Genomic DNA, 19,176 nt, shown 5'->3' with positions numbered 1-19,176 from the left:
AAATTTCGAATTCAATTAAAACAAACCAAAAGAAAATTAAAATCGTCGCTGCGGGGGATCAAACTCGCGGGAGTACTCACCACTCTACAACGACGACTTTCGAAAAATTATAATATTTGTTAACACACCAGATTTCATCCATCGCCGTTACAGAGAGTAGTCCAATTTTGAATCCGATTAAAATTGTCAAAACAAGATTAAACTTGTTATTGTCGGGGATCAAAGTCGGGTCACTCGAGCGACAAGCAGGAATGCTCACCCTTGTACTGCAACGACCTCTGGAACATAAGAACTCGAGCGACAAGCGGAAATACTCACCACTGTACCACTGCAACGACCTCTGAACACATATTATTTGTTCACACACGAGATTTCATAAACCATTTTTTAGGCTAGGAACAGCAATCCAGTTCCGACTTTCGTCCAACTACCGTGTTTGGGGATCGAACCCAAACTGCCGGCATGACAGGTTCACCGCTGTCCAATTTCGAGTTCCGTCAAAACTACGGAAATAAAATTAAAATCGCCGTTGCCGGGGACCGAACCAAGGTTCACCGCTGTCCAATTTCGAATTCCGTCAAAACTACGGAAAATAAAATGAAAATCGCGCGCCGTTGCCGGGGATCGAACCCGGGTCACCCTGCGTGACAGGCAGGAATACTCACCACTATACTACAACGACTCATAAAAGATAAATTGTTTGTTAACGCTCCAGATTTTACCAATCGTCTTTAGAAAGAGTGATCCGTCGTTAACGCTCTAGATTTTATCAGTCGAAGATTCGGAACAAGCAATCCAGTTTCAAATCCGGTGAAAATTGTCAAAAGAAAATTAAACTTATTATTGTCGGGGTTCAAACTCAGGTGTCTCGAGTGACAAGCCGGAATACTCACTACTGTATTGCATCGACCTCTGTAAAATATATTATTCGCTAACACACACGAGAGAAAAAGGAATCCAATTCCGAATTTCGTTGTTGGGGAACAAACCCAAATCATCCGGTTCACCACTGCCGAATTTCGAATTCAATTAAAACAAACCAAAAGAAAATTAAAATCGTCGCTGCGGGGTATCAAACTCGCGGGAGTACTCACCACTCTACAACGACGACTTTCGAAAAATTATAATATTTGTTAACACACCAGATTTCATCCATCGCCGTTACAGAGAGTAGTCCAATTTTGAATCCGATTAAAATTGTCAAAACAAGATTAAACTTGTTATTGTCGGGGATCAAAGTCGGGTCACTCGAGCGACAAGCAGGAATGCTCACCCTTGTACTGCAACGACCTCTGGAACATAATAACTCGAGCGACAAGCGGAAATACTCACCACTGTACCACTGCAACGACCTCTGAACACATATTATTTGTTAACACACGAGATTTCATAAACCATTTTTTAGGCTAGGAACAGCAATCCAGTTCCGACTTTCGTCCAACTACCGTTGTTGGGGATCGAACCCAAACTGCCGGCATGATAGGTTCACCGCTGTCCAATTTCGAGTTCCGTCAAATTTACGGAAATAAAATTAAAATCGCCGTTGCCGGGGACCGAACCCAGGTTCACCGCTGTCCAATTTCGAATTCCGTCAAAACTACGGAAAATAAAATGAAAATCGCGCGCCGTTGCCTGGGATCGAACCCGGGTCACAATATGTGACATTTTAAGAAATTTTTGTGGGGAATGATTAGGCTTCATGATTTAGAATAGAATTTCGAAGAAACGGAGTGTATAAAACAGTAAACGATTGCTTAAAATTGAAACCCTAATCTGGAAACCCTAATCTAGGCGTTTGATGCATGTGCTAAATAAACTGAGTAACAGTCTACGTTTTTCTAAATTTTAGTGGGGTGTGATCAGGCATAACGATTTATAATAGAATGTCAAAGAAACGGAGTGTATAAAATAGTAAAAGAGTGCTTAAAATTGAAACCATAATTTGAAAACCCTAATCTGGAAGGTTTGAAGTACGTGCTATAAAAACCGAGTAATATGCGACATTTTAAGAAATTTTTGTGGGGAATGATTAGGCTTCATGATTTAGAATAGAATTTCGAAGAAACGGAGTGTATAAAACAGTAAACGATTGCTTAAAATTGAAACCCTAATGTGGAAACCCTAATCTAGGGCGTTTGATGCATGTGCTAAATAAACTGAGTAACAGTCTACGTTTTTCAAAATTTTAGTGGGGTGTGATCAGGCATAATGATTTATAATAGAATGTCAAAGAAACGGAGTGTATAAAATAGTAAAGGAGTGCTTAAAATTGAAACCATAATTTGAAAACCCTAATCTGGAAGGTTTGAAGTACGTGCTATAAAAACCGAGTAATATGCGACATTTTAAGAAATTTTTGTGGGGAATGATTATGCTTCATGATTTAGAATAGAATTTCGAAGAAACAAAGTGTATAAAATAGTAAACGATTGCTTAAAATTGAAACCCTAATCTGGAAACCCTAATCTAGGGCGTTTGATGCATGTGCTAAATAAACTGAGTAACAGTCTACGTTTTTCAAAATTTTAGTGGGGTGTGATCAGGCATAATGATTTATAATAAAATGTCAAAGAAACGGAGTGTATAACATAGTAAAAGAGTGCTTAAAATTGAAACCATAATTTTAAAACCCTAATATGGAAGGTTTGAAGTACGTGCTATAAAAATCGAGTAATATGCGACATTTTAAGAAAATTTTGTGGGGAATGATTTGGCTTCATGATTTAGAATAGAATTTCGAAGAAACGGAGTGTATAAAACAGTAAACGATTGCTTAAAATTGAAACCCTAATCTGGAAATCCTAATCTAGGCGTTTGATGCATGTGCTAAATAAACTGAGTAACAGTCTACGTTTTTCAAAATTTTAGTGGGGTGTGATCAGGCATAACGATTTATAATAGAATGTCAAAGAAACGGAGTGTATAAAATAGTAAAAGAGTGCTTAAAATTGAAACCATAATTTGAAAACCGTAATCTGGAAGGTTTGAAGTACGTGCTATAAAAACCGAGTAATATGCGACATTTTAAGAAATTTTTGTGGGGAATGATTAGGCTTCATGATTTAGAATAGAATTTCGAAGAAACGGAGTGTATAAAACAGTAAACGATTGCTTAAAATTGAAACCCTAATCTGGAAACCCTAATCCAGGGCGTTTGAAGCATGTGCTAAATAAACTGAGTAACAGTCTACGTTTTTCAAAATTTTAGTGGGGTGTGATCAGGCATAATGATTTATAATAGAATGTCAAAGAAACGGAGTGTATAAAATAGTAAAGGAGTGCTTAAAATTGAAACCATAATTTGAAAACCCTAATCTGGAAGGTTTGAAGTACGTGCTATAAAAACCGAGTAATATGCGACATTTTAAGAAATTTTTGTGGGGAATGATTATGCTTCATGATTTAGAATAGAATTTCGAAGAAACGGAGTGTATAAAACAGTAAACGATTGCTTAAAATTGAAACCCTAATCTGGAAACCCTAATCTAGGGCATTTGATGCATGTGCTAAATAAACTGAGTAACAGTCTACGTTTTTCAAAATTTTAGTGGGGTGTGATCAGGCATAATGATTTATAATAAAATGTCAAAGAAACGGAGTGTATAACATAGTAAAAGAGTGCTTAAAATTGAAACCATAATTTTAAAACCCTAATATGGAAGGTTTAAAGATAAATTGTTTGTTAACGCTCCAGATTTTACCAATCGTCTTTAGAAAGAGTGATCCGTCGTTAACGCTCTAGATTTTATCAGTCGAAGATTCGGAACAAGCAATCCAGTTTCAAATCCGGTGAAAATTGTCAAAAGAAAATTAAACTTATTATTGTCGGGGTTCAAACTCAGGTGTCTCGAGTGACAAGCCGGAATACTCACTACTGTATTGCATCGACCTCTGTAAAATATATTATTCGCTAACACACACGAGAGAAAAAGGAATCCAATTCCGAATTTCGTTGTTGGGGAACAAACCCAAATCATCCGGTTCACCACTGCCGAATTTCGAATTCAATTAAAACAAACCAAAAGAAAATTAAAATCGTCGCTGCGGGGGATCAAACTCGCGGGAGTACTCACCACTCTACAACGACGACTTTCGAAAAATTATAATATTTCTTAACACACCAGATTTCATCCATCGCCGTTACAGAGAGTAGTCCAATTTTGAATCCGATTAAAATTGTCAAAACAAGATTAAACTTGTTATTGTCGGGGATCAAAGTCGGGTCACTCGAGCGACAAGCAGGAATGCTCACCCTTGTACTGCAACGACCTCTGGAACATAATAACTCGAGCGACAAGCGGAAATACTCACCACTGTACCACTGCAACGACCTCTGAACACATATTATTTGTTAACACACGAGATTTCATAAACCATTTTTTAGGCTAGGAACAGCAATCCAGTTCCGACTTTCGTCCAACTACCGTGTTTGGGGATCGAACCCAAACTGCCGGCATGACAGGTTCACCGCTGTCCAATTTCGAGTTCCGTCAAAACTACGGAAATAAAATTAAAATCGCCGTTGCCGGGGACCGAACCCAGGTTCACCGCTGTCCAATTTCGAATTCCGTCAAAACTACGGAAAATAAAATGAAAAATCGCGCGCCGTTGCCGGGGATCGAACCCGGGTCACCTGCGTGACAGGCAGGAATACTCACCACTATACTACAACGACTCATAAAAGATAAATTGTTTGTTAACGCTCCAGATTTTACCAATCGTCTTTAGAAAGAGTGATCCGTCGTTAACGCTCTAGATTTTATCAGTCGAAGATTCGGAACAAGCAATCCAGTTTCAAATCCGGTGAAAATTGTCAAAAGAAAATTAAACTTATTATTGTCGGGGTTCAAACTCAGGTGTCTCGTGTGACAAGCCGGAATACTCACTACTGTATTGCATCGACCTCTGTAAAATATATTATTCGCTAACACACACGAGAGAAAAAGGAATCCAATTCCGAATTTCGTTGTTGGGGAACAAACCCAAATCATCCGGTTCACCACTGCCGAATTTCGAATTCAATTAAAACAAACCAAAAGAAAATTAAAATCGTCGCTGCGGGGGATCAAACTCGCGGGAGTACTCACCACTCTACAACGACGACTTTCGAAAAATTATAATATTTGTTAACACACCAGATTTCATCCATCGCCGTTACAGAGAGTAGTCCAATTTTGAATCCGATTAAAATTGTCAAAACAAGATTAAAGTTGTTATTGTCGGGGATCAAAGTCGGGTCACTCGAGCGACAAGCAGGAATGCTCACCCTTGTACTGCAACGACCTCTGGAACATAATAACTCGAGCGACAAGCGGAAATACTCACCACTGTACCACTGCAACGACCTCTGAACACATATTATTTGTTAACACACGAGATTTCATAAACCATTTTTTAGGCTAGGAACAGCAATCCAGTTCCGACTTTCGTCCAACTACCGTTGTTGGGGATCGAACCCAAACTGCCGGCATGACACGTTCACCGCTGTCCAATTTCGAGTTCCGTCAAAACTACGGAAAATAAATTGAAAATCGCGCGTCGTTGCCGGGGATCGAACCCGGGTCACCTGCGTGACAGGCAGGAATACTCACCACTATACTACAACGACTCATAAAAGATAAATTTTTTGTTAACGCTCCAGATTTTACCAATCGTCTTTAGAAAGAGTGATCCGTCGTAAACGCTCTAGATTTTATCAGTCGAAGAATCGGAACAAGCAATCCAGTTTCAAATCCGGTGAAAATTGTCAAAAGAAAATTAAACTTATTATTGTCGGGGTTCAAACTCAGGTGTCTCGAGTGACAAGCCGGAATACTCACTACTGTATTGCATCGACCTCTGTAAAATATATTATTCGCTAACACACACGAGAGAAAAAGGAATCCAATTCCGAATTTCGTTGTTGGGGAACAAACCCAAATCATCCGGTTCACCACTGCCGAATTTCGAATTCAATTAAAACAAACCAAAAGAAAATTAAAATCGTCGCTGCGGGGGATCAAACTCGCGGGAGTACTCACCACTCTACAACGACGACTTTCGAAAAATTATAATATTTGTTAACACACCAGATTTCATCCATCGCCGTTACAGAGAGTAGTCCAATTTTGAATCCGATTAAAATTGTCAAAACAAGATTAAACTTGTTATTGTCGGGGATCAAAGTCAGGTCACTCGAGCGACAAGCAGGAATGCTCACCCTTGTATTGCAACGACCTCTGGAACATAATAACTCGAGCGACAAGCGGAAATACTCACCACTGTACCACTGCAACGACCTCTGAACACATATTATTTGTTAACACACGAGATTTCATAAACCATTTTTTAGGCTAGGAACAGCAATCCAGTTCCGACTTTCGTCCAACTACCGTTGTTGGGGATCGAACCCAAACTGCCGGCATGACAGGTTCACCGCTGTCCAATTTCGAGTTCCGTCAAAACTACGGAAATAAAATTAAAATAACCGTTGCCGGGGACTGCCGTTGTTGGGGATCGAACCCGGGTCACCTGCGTGACAGGCAGGAATACTCACCACTATACTACAACGACTCATAAAAGATAAATTGTTTGTTAACGCTCCAGATTTTACCAATCGTCTTTAGAAAGAGTGATCCGTCGTTAACGCTCTAGATTTTATCAGTCGAAGATTCAGAACAAGCAATCCAGTTTCAAATCCTGTGAAAATTGTCAAAAGAAAATTAAACTTATTATTGTCGGGGTTCAAACTCAGGTGTCTCGAGTGACAAGCCGGAATACTCACTACTGTATTGCATCGACCTCTGTAAAATATATTATTCGCTAACACACACGAGAGAAAAAGGAATCCAATTCCGAATTTCGTTCTTGGGGAACAAACCCAAATCATCCGGTTCACCACTGCCGAATTTCGAATTCAATTAAAACAAACCAAAAGAAAATTAAAATCGTCGCTGCGGGGGATCAAACTCGCGGGAGTACTCACCACTCTACAACGACGACTTTCGAAAAATTATAATATTTGTTAACACACCAGATTTCATCCATCGCCGTTACAGAGAGTAGTCCAATTTTGAATCCGATTAAAATTGTCAAAACAAGATTAAACTTGTTATTGTCGGGGATCAAAGTCAGGTCACTCGAGCGACAAGCAGGAATGCTCACCCTTGTACTGCAACGACCTCTGGAACATAATAACTCGAGCGACAAGCGGAAATACTCACCACTGTACCACTGCAACGACCTCTGAACACATATTATTTGTTAACACACGAGATTTCATAAACCATTTTTTAGGCTAGGAACAGCAATCCAGTTCCGACTTTCGTCCAACTACCGTTGTTGGGGATCGAACCCAAACTGCCGGCATGACAGGTTCACCGCTGTCCAATTTCGAGTTCCGTCAAAACTACGGAAATAAAATTAAAATCGCCGTTGCCGGGGATCGAACCCGGGTCACCTGCGTGACAGGCAGGAATACTCACCACTATACTACAACGACTCATAAAAGATAAATTGTTTGTTAACGCTCCAGATTTTACCAATCGTCTTTAGAAAGAGTGATCCGTCGTTAACGCTCTAGATTTTATCAGTCGAAGATTCGGAACAAGCAATCCAGTTTCAAATCCGGTGAAAATTGTCAAAAGAAAATTAAACTTATTATTGTCGGGGTTCAAACTCAGGTGTCTCGAGTGACAAGCCGGAATACTCACTACTGTATTGCATCGACCTCTGTAAAATATATTATTCGCTAACACACACGAGAGAAAAAGGAATCCAATTCCGAATTTCGTTGTTGGGGAACAAACCCAAATCATCCGGTTCACCACTGCCGAATTTCGAATTCAATTAAAACAAACCAAAAGACGATTAAAATCGTCGCTGCGGGGGATCAAACTCGCGGGAGTACTCACCACTCTACAACGACGACTTTCGAAAAATTATAATATTTGTTAACACACCAGATTTCATCCATCGCCGTTACAGAGAGTAGTCCAATTTTGAATCCGATTAAAATTGTCAAAACAAGATTAAACTTGTTATTGTCGGGGATCAAAGTCGGGTCACTCGAGCGACAAGCAGGAATGCTCACCCTTGTACTGCAACGACCTCTGGAACATAATAACTCGAGCGACAAGCAGAAATACTCACCACTGTACCACTGCAACGACCTCTGAACACATATTATTTGTTAACACACGAGATTTCATAAACCATTTTTTAGGCTAGGAACAGCAATCCAGTTCCGACTTTCGTCCAACTACCGTTGTTGGGGATCGAACCCAAACTGCCGGCATGACAGGTTCACCGCTGTCCAATTTCGAGTTCCGTCAAAACTACGGAAATAAAATTAAAATCGCCGTTGCCGGGGACCGAACCCAGGTTCACCGCTGTCCAATTTCGAATTCCGTCAAAACTACGAAAAATAAAATGAAAAATCGCGCGCCGTTGCCGGGGATCGAACCCGGGTCACCTGCGTGACAGGTAGGAATACTCACCACTATACTACAACGACTCATAAAAGATGAATTGTTTGTTAACGCTCCAGATTTTACCAATCGTCTTTAGAAAGAGTGATCCGTCGTTAACGCTCTAGATTTTATCAGTCGAAGATTCGGAACAAGCAATCCAGTTTCAAATCCGGTGAAAATTGTCAAAAGAAAATTAAACTTATTATTGTCGGGGTTCAAACTCAGGTGTCTCGAGTGACAAGCCGGAATACTCACTACTGTATTGCATCGACCTCTGTAAAATATATTATTCGCTAACACACACGAGAGAAAAAGGAATCCAATTCCGAATTTCGTTGTTGGGGAACAAACCCAAATCATCCGGTTCACCACTGCCGAATTTCGAATTCAATTAAAACAAACCAAAAGAAAATTAAAATCGTCGCTGCGGGGGATCAAACTCGCGGGAGTACTCACCACTCTACAACGACGACTTTCGAAAAATTATAATATTTGTTAACACACCAGATTTCATCCATCGCCGTTACAGAGAGTAGTCCAATTTTGAATCCGATTAAAATTGTCAAAACAAGATTAAACTTGTTATTGTCGGGGATCAAAGTCGGGTCACTCGAGCGACAAGCAGGAATGCTCACCCTTGTACTGCAACGACCTCTGGAACATAATAACTCGAGCGACAAGCGGAAATACTCACCACTGTACCACTGCAACGACCTCTGAACACATATTATTTGTTAACACACGAGATTTCATAAACCATTTTTTAGGCTAGGAACAGCAATCCAGTTCCGACTTTCGTCCAACTACCGTTGTTGGGGATCGAACCAAAACTGCCGGCATGACAGGTTCACCGCTGTCCAATTTCGAGTTCCGTCAAAACTACGGAAATAAAATTAAAATCGCCGTTGCCGGGGACCGAACCCAGGTTCACCGCTGTCCAATTTCGAATTCCGTCAAAAATACGGAAAATAAAATGAAAAATCGCGCGCCGTTGCCGGGGTTCGAACCCGGGTCACCTGCGTGACAGGCAGGAATACTCACCACTATACTACAACGACTCATAAAAGATAAATTGTTTGTTAACGCTCCAGATTTTACCAATCGTCTTTAGAAAGAGTGATCCGTCGTTAACGCTCTAGATTTTATCAGTCGAAGATTCGGAACAAGCAATCCAGTTTCAAATCCGGTGAAAATTGTCAAAAGAAAATTAAACTTATTATTGTCGGGGTTCAAACTCAGGTGTCTCGAGTGACAAGCCGGAATACTCACTACTGTATTGCATCGACCTCTGTAAAATATATTATTCGCTAACACACACGAGAGAAAAAGGAATCCAATTCCGAATTTCGTTGTTGGGGAACAAACCCAAATCATCCGGTTCACCACTGCCGAATTTCGAATTCAATTAAAACAAACCAAAAGACGATTAAAATCGTCGCTGCGGGGGATCAAACTCGCGGGAGTACTCACCACTCTACAACGACGACTTTCGAAAAATTATAATATTTGTTAAAACACCAGATTTCATCCATCGCCGTTACAGAGAGTAGTCCAATTTTGAATCCGATTAAAATTGTCAAAACAAGATTAAACTTGTTATTGTCGGGGATCAAAGTCGGGTCACTCGAGCGACAAGCAGGAATGCTCACCCTTGTACTGCAACGACCTCTGGAACATAATAACTCGAGCGACAAGCAGAAATACTCACCACTGTACCACTGCAACGACCTCTGAACACATATTATTTGTTAACACACGAGATTTCATAAACCATTTTTTAGGCTAGGAACAGCAATCCAGTTCCGACTTTCGTCCAACTACCGTTGTTGGGGATCGAACCCAAACTGCCGGCATGACAGGTTCACCGCTGTCCAATTTCGAGTTCCGTCAAAACTACGGAAATAAAATTAAAATCGCCGTTGCCGGGGACCGAACCCAGGTTCACCGCTGTCCAATTTCGAATTCCGTCAAAACTACGGAAAATAAAATGAAAAATCGCGCGCCGTTGCCGGGGATTGAACCCGGGTCACCTGCGTGACAGGCAAGAATACTCACCACTATACTACAACGACTCATAAAAGATAAATTGTTTGTTAACGCTCCAGATTTTACCAATCGTCTTTAGAAAGAGTGATCCGTCGTTAACGCTCTAGATTTTATCAGTCGAAGATTCGGAACAAGCAATCCAGTTTCAAATCCGGTGAAAATTGTCAAAAGAAAATTAAACTTATTATTGTCGGGGTTCAAACTCAGGTGTCTCGAGTGACAAGCCGGAATACTCACTACTGTATTGCATCGACCTCTGTAAAATATATTATTCGCTAACACACACGAGAGAAAAAGGAATCCAATTCCGAATTTCGTTGTTGGGGAACAAACCCAAATCATCCGGTTCACCACTGCCGAATTTCGAATTCAATTAAAACAAACCAAAAGACGATTAAAATCGTCGCTGCGGGGGATCAAACTCGCGGGAGTACTCACCACTCTACAACGACGACTTTCGAAAAATTATAATATTTGTTAAGACACCAGATTTCATCCATCGCCGTTACAGAGAGTAGTCCAATTTTGAATCCGATTAAAATTGTCAAAACAAGATTAAACTTGTTATTGTCGGGGATCAAAGTCGGGTCACTCGAGCGACAAGCAGGAATGCTCACCCTTGTACTGCAACGACCTCTGGAACATAATAACTCGAGCGACAAGCGGAAATACTCACCACTGTACCACTGCAACGACCTCTGAACACATATTATTTGTTAACACACGAGATTTCATAAACCATTTTTTAGGCTAGGAACAGCAATCCAGTTCCGACTTTCGTCCAACTACCGTTGTTGGGGATCGAACCAAAACTGCCGGCATGACAGGTTCACCGCTGTCCAATTTCGAGTTCCGTCAAAACTACGGAAATAAAATTAAAATCGCCGTTGCCGGGGACCGAACCCAGGTTCACCGCTGTCCAATTTCGAATTCCGTCAAAACTACGGAAAATAAAATGAAAAATCGCGCGCCGTTGCCGGGGATCGAACCCGGGTCACCTGCGTGACAGGCAGGAATACTCACCACTATACTACAACGACTCATAAAAGATAAATTGTTTGTTAACGCTCCAGATTTTACCAATCGTCTTTAGAAAGAGTGATCCGTCGTTAACGCTCTAGATTTTATCAGTCGAAGATTCGGAACAAGCAATCCAGTTTCAAATCCGGTGAAAATTGTCAAAAGAAAATTAAACTTATTATTGTCGGGGTTCAAACTCAGGTGTCTCGAGTGACAAGCCGGAATACTCACTACTGTATTGCATCGACCTCTGTAAAATATATTATTCGCTTACACACACGAGAGAAAAAGGAATCCAATTCCGAATTTCGTTGTTGGGGAACAAACCCAAATCATCCGGTTCACCACTGCCGAATTTCGAATTCAATTAAAACAAACCAAAAGACGATTAAAATCGTCGCTGCGGGGGATCAAACTCGCGGGAGTACTCACCACTCTACAACGACGACTTTCGAAAAATTATAATATTTGTTAAGACACCAGATTTCATCCATCGCCGTTACAGAGAGTAGTCCAATTTTGAATCCGATTAAAATTGTCAAAACAAGATTAAACTTGTTATTGTCGGGGATCAAAGTCGGGTCACTCGAGCGACAAGCAGGAATGCTCACCCTTGTACTGCAACGACCTCTGGAACATAATAACTCGAGCGACAAGCGGAAATACTCACCACTGTACCACTGCAACGACCTCTGAACACATATTATTTGTTAACACACGAGATTTCATAAACCATTTTTTAGGCTAGGAACAGCAATCCAGTTCCGACTTTCGTCCAACTACCGTTGTTGGGGATCGAACCAAAACTGCCGGCATGACAGGTTCACCGCTGTCCAATTTCGAGTTCCGTCAAAACTACGGAAATAAAATTAAAATCGCCGTTGCCGGGGACCGAACCCAGGTTCACCGCTGTCCAATTTCGAATTCCGTCAAAACTACGGAAAATAAAATGAAAAATCGCGCGCCGTTGCCGGGGATCGAACCCGGGTCACCTGCGTGACAGGCAGGAATACTCACCACTATACTACAACGACTCATAAAAGATAAATTGTTTGTTAACGCTCCAGATTTTACCAATCGTCTTTAGAAAGAGTGATCCGTCGTTAACGCTCTAGATTTTATCAGTCGAAGATTCGGAACAAGCAATCCAGTTTCAAATCCGGTGAAAATTGTCAAAAGAAAATTAAACTTATTATTGTCGGGGTTCAAACTCAGGTGTCTCGAGTGACAAGCCGGAATACTCACTACTGTATTGCATCGACCTCTGTAAAATATATTATTCGCTTACACACACGAGAGAAAAAGGAATCCAATTCCGAATTTCGTTGTTGGGGAACAAACCCAAATCATCCGGTTCACCACTGCCGAATTTCGAATTCAATTAAAACAAACCAAAAGACGATTAAAATCGTCGCTGCGGGGGATCAAACTCGCGGGAGTACTCACCACTCTACAACGACGACTTTCGAAAAATTATAATATTTGTTAACACACCAGATTTCATCCATCGCCGTTACAGAGAGTAGTCCAATTTTGAATCCGATTAAAATTGTCAAAACAAGATTAAACTTGTTATTGTCGGGGATCAAAGTCGGGTCACTCGAGCGACAAGCAGGAATGCTCACCCTTGTACTGCAACGACCTCTGGAACATAATAACTCGAGCGACAAGCGGAAATACTCACCACTGTACCACTGCAACGACCTCTGAACACATATTATTTGTTAACACACGAGATTTCATAAACCATTTTTTAGGCTAGGAACAGCAATCCAGTTCCGACTTTCGTCCAACTACCGTTGTTGGGGATCGAACCAAAACTGCCGGCATGACAGGTTCACCGCTGTCCAATTTCGAGTTCCGTCAAAACTACGGAAATAAAATTAAAATCGCCGTTGCCAGGGACCGAACCCAGGTTCACCGCTGTCCAATTTCGAATTCCGTCAAAACTACGGAAAATAAAATGAAAAATCGCGCGCCGTTGCCGGGGATCGAACCCGGGTCACCTGCGTGACAGGCAGGAATACTCACCACTATACTACAACGACTCATAAAAGATAAATTGTTTGTTAACGCTCCAGATTTTACCAATCGTCTTTAGAAAGAGTGATCCGTCGTTAACGCTCTAGATTTTATCAGTCGAAGATTCGGAACAAGCAATCCAGTTTCAAATCCGGTGAAAATTGTCAAAAGAAAATTAAACTTATTATTGTCGGGGTTCAAACTCAGGTGTCTCGTGTGACAAGCCGGAATACTCACTACTGTATTGCATCGACCTCTGTAAAATATATTATTCGCTAACACACACGAGAGAAAAAGGAATCCAATTCCGAATTTCGTTGTTGGGGAACAAACCCAAATCATCCGGTTCACCACTGCCGAATTTCGAATTCAATTAAAACAAACCAAAAGACGATTAAAATCGTCGCTGCGGGGGATCAAACTCGCGGGAGTACTCACCACTCTACAACGACGACTTTCGAAAAATTATAATATTTGTTAACACACCAGATTTCATCCATCGCCGTTACAGAGAGTAGTCCAATTTTGAATCCGATTAAAATTGTCAAAACAAGATTAAACTTGTTATTGTCGGGGATCAAAGTCGGGTCACTCGAGCGACAAGCAGGAATGCTCACCCTTGTACTGCAACGACCTCTGGAACATAATAACTCGAGCGACAAGCGGAAATACTCACCACTGTACCACTGCAACGACCTCTGAACACATATTATTTGTTAACACACGAGATTTCATAAACCATTTTTTAGGCTAGGAACAGCAATCCAGTTCCGACTTTCGTCCAACTACCGTTGTTGGGGATCGAACCCAAACTGCCGGCATGACAGGTTCACCGCTGTCCAATTTCGAGTTCCGTCAAAACTACGGAAATAAAATAAAAATCGCCGTTGCCGGGGACCGAACCCAGGTTCACCGCTGTCCAATTTCGAATTCCGTCAAAACTACGGAAAATAAAATGAAAATCGCGCGCCGTTGCCGGGGATCGAACCCGGGTCACCTGCGTGACAGGCAGGAATACTCACCACTATACTACAACGACTCATAAAAGATAAATTGTTTGTTAACGCTCCAGATTTTACCAATCGTCTTTAGAAAGAGTGATCCGTCGTTAACGCTCTAGATTTTATCAGTCGAAGATTCGGAACAAGCAATCCAGTTTCAAATCCGGTGAAAATTGTCAAAAGAAAATTAAACTTATTATTGTCGGGGTTCAAACTCAGGTGTCTCGAGTGACAAGCCGGAATACTCACTACTGTATTGCATCGACCTCTGTAAAATATATTATTCGCTAACACACACGAGAGAAAAAGGAATCCAATTCCGAATTTCGTTGTTGGGGAACAAACCCAAATCATCCGGTTCACCACTGCCGAATTTCGAATTCAATTAAAACAAACCAAAAGACGATTAAAATCGTCGCTGCGGGGGATCAAACTCGCGGGAGTACTCACCACTCTACAACGACGACTTTCGAAAAATTATAATATTTGTTAACACACCAGATTTCATCCATCGCCGTTACAGAGAGTAGTCCAATTTTGAATCCGATTAAAATTGTCAAAACAAGATTAAACTTGTTATTGTCGGGGATCAAAGTCGGGTCACTCGAGCGACAAGCAGGAATGCTCACCCTTGTACTGCAACGACCTCTGGAACATAATAACTCGAGCGACAAGCGGAAATACTCACCACTGTACCACTGCAACGACCTCTGAACACATATTATTTGTTAACACACGAGATTTCATATACCATTTTTTAGGCTAGGAACAGCAATCCAGTTCCGACTTTCGTCCAACTACCGTTGTTGGGGATCGAACCCAAACTGCCGGCATGACAGGTTCACCGCTGTCCAATTTCGAGTTCCGTCAAAACTACGGAAATAAAATAAAAATCGCCGTTGCCGGGGACCGAACCCAGGTTCACCGCTGTCCAATTTCGAATTCCGTCAAAACTACGGAAAATAAAATGAAAATCGCGCGCCGTTGCCGGGGATCGAACCCGGGTCACCTGCGTGACAGGCAGGAATACTCACCACTATACTACAACGACTCATAAAAGATGAATTGTTTGTTAACGCTCCAGATTTTACCAATCGTCTTTAGAAAGAGTGATCCGTCGTTAACGCTCTAGATTTTATCAGTCGAAGATTCGGAACAAGCAATCCAGTTTCAAATCCGGTGAAAATTGTCAAAAGAAAATTAAACTTATTATTGTCGGGGTTCAAACTCAGGTGTCTCGAGTGACAAGCCGGAATACTCACTACTGTATTGCATCGACCTCTGTAAAATATATTATTCGCTAACACACACGAGAGAAAAAGGAATCCAATTCCGAATTTCGTTGTTGGGGAACAAACCCAAATCATCCGGTTCACCACTGCCGAATTTCGAATTCAATTAAAACAAACCAAAAGACGATTAAAATCGTCGCTGCGGGGGATCAAACTCGCGGGAGTACTCACCACTCTACAACGACGACTTTCGAAAAATTATAATATTTGTTAACACACCAGATTTCATCCATCGCCGTTACAGAGAGTAGTCCAATTTTGAATCCGATTAAAATTGTCAAAACAAGATTAAACTTGTTATTGTCGGGGATTAAAGTCGGGTCACTCGAGCGACAAGCAGGAATGCTCACCCTTGTACTGCAACGACCTCTGGAACATAATAACTCGAGCGACAAGCGGAAATACTCACCACTGTACCACTGCAACGACCTCTGAACACATATTATTTGTTAACACACGAGATTTCATAAACCATTTTTTAGGCTAGGAACAGCAATCCAGTTCCGACTTTCGTCCAACTACCGTTGTTGGGGATCGAACCCAAACTGCCGGCATGACAGGTTCACCGCTGTCCAATTTCGAGTTCCGTCAAAACTACGGAAATAAAATAAAAATCGCCGTTGCCGGGGACCGAACCCAGGTTCACCGCTGTCCAATTTCGAATTCCGTCAAAACTACGGAAAATAAAATGAAAATCGCGCGCCGTTGCCGGGGATCGAACCCGGGTCACCTGCGTGACAGGCAGGAATACTCACCACTATTCTACAACGACTCATAAAAGATAAATTGTTTGTTAACGCTCCAGATTTTACCAATCGTCTTTAGAAAGAGTGATCCGTCGTTAACGCTCTAGATTTTATCAGTCGAAGATTCGGAACAAGCAATCCAGTTTCAAATCCGGTGAAAATTGTCAAAAGAAAATTAAACTTATTATTGTCGGGGTTCAAACTCAGGTGTCTCGAGTGACAAGCCGGAATACTCACTACTGTATTGCATCGACCTCTGTAGAATATATTATTCGCTAACACACACGAGAGAAAAAGGAATCCAATTCCGAATTTCGTTGTTGGGGAACAAACCCAAATCATCCGGTTCACCACTGCCGAATTTCGAATTCAATTAAAACAAACCAAAAGACGATTAAAATCGTCGCTGCGGGGGATCAAACTCGCGGGAGTACTCACCACTCTACAACGACGACTTTCGAAAAATTATAATATTTGTTAACACACCAGATTTCATCCATCGCCGTTACAGAGAGTAGTCCAATTTTGAATCCGATTAAAATTGTCAAAACAAGATTAAACTTGTTATTGTCGGGGATCAAAGTCGGGTCACTCGAGCGACAAGCAGGAATGCTCACCCTTGTACTGCAACGACCTCTGGAACATAATAACTCGAGCGACAAGCGGAAATACTCACCACTGTACCACTGCAACGACCTCTGAACACATATTATTTGTTAACACACGAGATTTCATAAACCATTTTTTAGGCTAGGAACAGCAATCCAGTTCCGACTTTCGTCCAACTACCGTTGTTGGGGATCGAACCCAAACTGCAGGCATGACAGGTTCACCGCTGTCCAATTTCGAGTTCCGTCAAAACTACGGAAATAAAATTAAAATCGCCGTTGCCGGGGACCGAACCCAGGTTCACCGCTGTCCAATTTCGAATTCCGTCAAAACTACGGAAAATAAAATGAAAAATCGCGCGCCGTTGCCGGGGTTCGAACCCGGGTCACCTGCGTGACAGGCAGGAATACTCACCACTATACTACAACGACTCATAAAAGATAAATTGTTTGTTAACGCTCCAGATTTTACCAATCGTCTTTAGAAAGAGTGATCCGTCGTTAACGCTCTAGATTTTATCAGTCGAAGATTCGGAACAAGCAATCCAGTTTCAAATCCGGTGAAAATTGTCAAAAGAAAATTAAACTTATTATTGTCGGGGTTCAAACTCAGGTGTCTCGTGTGACAAGCCGGAATACTCACTACTGTATTGCATCGACCTCTGTAAAATATATTATTCGCTAACACACACGAGAGAAAAAGGAATCCAATTCCGAATTTCGTTGTTGGGGAACAAACCCAAATCATCCGGTTCACCACTGCCGAATTTCGAATTCAATTAAAACAAACCAAAAGACGATTAAAATCGTCGCTGCGGGGGATCAAACTCGCGGGAGTACTCACCACTCTACAACGACGACTTTCGAAAAATTATAATATTTGTTAACACACCAGATTTCATCCATCGCCGTTACAGAGAGTAGTCCAATTTTGAATCCGATTAAAATTGTCAAAACAAGATTAAACTTGTTATTGTCGGGGATCAAAGTCGGGTCACTCGAGCGACAAGCAGGAATGCTCACCCTTGTACTGCAACGACCTCTGGAACATAATAACTCGAGCGACAAGCGGAAATACTCACCACTGTACCACTGCAACGACCTCTGAACACATATTATTTGTTAACACACGAGATTTCATAAACCATTTTTTAGGCTAGGAACAGCAATCCAGTTCCGACTTTCGTCCAACTACCGTTGTTGGGGATCGAACCCAAACTGCCGGCATGACAGGTTCACCGCTGTCCAATTTCGAGTTCCGTCAAAACTACGGAAATAAAATTAAAATCGCCGTTGCCGGGGACCGAACCCAGGTTCACCGCTGTCCAATTTCGAATTCCGTCAAAACTACGGAAAATAAAATGAAAATCGCGCGCCGTTGCCGGGGATCGAACCCGGGTCACCTGCGTGACAGGCAGGAATACTCACCACTATACTACAACGACTCATAAAAGATAAATTGTTTGTTAACGCTCCAGATTTTACCAATCGTCTTTAGAAAGAGTGATCCGTCGTTAACGCTCTAGATTTTATCAGTCGAAGATTCGGAACAAGCAATCCAGTTTCAAATCCGGTGAAAATTGTCAAAAGAAAATTAAACTTATTATTGTCGGGGTTCAAACTCAGGTGTCTCGAGTGACAAGCCGGAATACTCACTACTGTATTGCATCGACCTCTGTAAAATATATTATTCGCTAACACACACCAGAGAAAAAGGAATCCAATTCCGAATTTCGTTGTTGGGGAACAAACCCAAATCATCCGGTTCACCACTGCCGAATTTCGAATTCAATTAAAACAAACCAAAAGAAAATTAAGATCGTCGCTGCGGGGGATCAAACTCGCGGGAGTACTCACCACTCTACAACGACGACTTTCGAAAAATTATAATATTTGTTAACAAACCAGATTTCATCCATCGCCGTTACAGAGAGTAGTCCAATTTTGAATCCGATTAAAATTGTCAAAACAAGATTAAACTTGTTATTGTC

The 19,176-nt window shown here is 41.4% G+C and overlaps 11 non-coding genes across 11 annotated transcripts; all 11 read right to left on the bottom strand.

The window, feature by feature from the left end:
* Positions 1–4,603: 4,603 nt before the first annotated feature.
* Positions 4,604–4,675, bottom strand: TRNAD-GUC (transfer RNA aspartic acid (anticodon GUC)). Its single transcript has one exon. It is a non-coding gene; the product is annotated as a tRNA-Asp (tRNA).
* An 861-nt stretch (positions 4,676–5,536) lies between these two features.
* TRNAD-GUC (transfer RNA aspartic acid (anticodon GUC)) lies at positions 5,537–5,608 on the bottom strand. Its single transcript has one exon. It is a non-coding gene; the product is annotated as a tRNA-Asp (tRNA).
* Positions 5,609–7,408: 1,800 nt separating this feature from the next.
* On the bottom strand, positions 7,409–7,480 carry TRNAD-GUC (transfer RNA aspartic acid (anticodon GUC)). Its single transcript has one exon. It is a non-coding gene; the product is annotated as a tRNA-Asp (tRNA).
* Positions 7,481–9,436: 1,956 nt separating this feature from the next.
* On the bottom strand, positions 9,437–9,508 carry TRNAD-GUC (transfer RNA aspartic acid (anticodon GUC)). Its single transcript has one exon. It is a non-coding gene; the product is annotated as a tRNA-Asp (tRNA).
* A 1,956-nt stretch (positions 9,509–11,464) lies between these two features.
* TRNAD-GUC (transfer RNA aspartic acid (anticodon GUC)) lies at positions 11,465–11,536 on the bottom strand. Its single transcript has one exon. It is a non-coding gene; the product is annotated as a tRNA-Asp (tRNA).
* A 942-nt stretch (positions 11,537–12,478) lies between these two features.
* Positions 12,479–12,550, bottom strand: TRNAD-GUC (transfer RNA aspartic acid (anticodon GUC)). Its single transcript has one exon. It is a non-coding gene; the product is annotated as a tRNA-Asp (tRNA).
* A 942-nt stretch (positions 12,551–13,492) lies between these two features.
* Positions 13,493–13,564, bottom strand: TRNAD-GUC (transfer RNA aspartic acid (anticodon GUC)). The gene has a single exon. It is a non-coding gene; the product is annotated as a tRNA-Asp (tRNA).
* Positions 13,565–14,505: 941 nt separating this feature from the next.
* On the bottom strand, positions 14,506–14,577 carry TRNAD-GUC (transfer RNA aspartic acid (anticodon GUC)). Its single transcript has one exon. It is a non-coding gene; the product is annotated as a tRNA-Asp (tRNA).
* A 941-nt stretch (positions 14,578–15,518) lies between these two features.
* TRNAD-GUC (transfer RNA aspartic acid (anticodon GUC)) lies at positions 15,519–15,590 on the bottom strand. Its single transcript has one exon. It is a non-coding gene; the product is annotated as a tRNA-Asp (tRNA).
* A 1,955-nt stretch (positions 15,591–17,545) lies between these two features.
* TRNAD-GUC (transfer RNA aspartic acid (anticodon GUC)) lies at positions 17,546–17,617 on the bottom strand. The gene has a single exon. It is a non-coding gene; the product is annotated as a tRNA-Asp (tRNA).
* A 941-nt stretch (positions 17,618–18,558) lies between these two features.
* Positions 18,559–18,630, bottom strand: TRNAD-GUC (transfer RNA aspartic acid (anticodon GUC)). Its single transcript has one exon. It is a non-coding gene; the product is annotated as a tRNA-Asp (tRNA).
* Positions 18,631–19,176: the final 546 nt, after the last annotated feature.

Source organism: Cucurbita pepo, chromosome 17 (assembly GCF_057944985.1).
Source record: "Cucurbita pepo subsp. pepo isolate OVF chromosome 17, ASM5794498v1, whole genome shotgun sequence".
Classification (NCBI taxonomy): domain Eukaryota; kingdom Viridiplantae; phylum Streptophyta; class Magnoliopsida; order Cucurbitales; family Cucurbitaceae; genus Cucurbita; species Cucurbita pepo.
The sequence above is the reverse complement of the archived record's forward strand: the minus strand, read 5'-3'. Positions and strand labels throughout refer to the sequence as shown.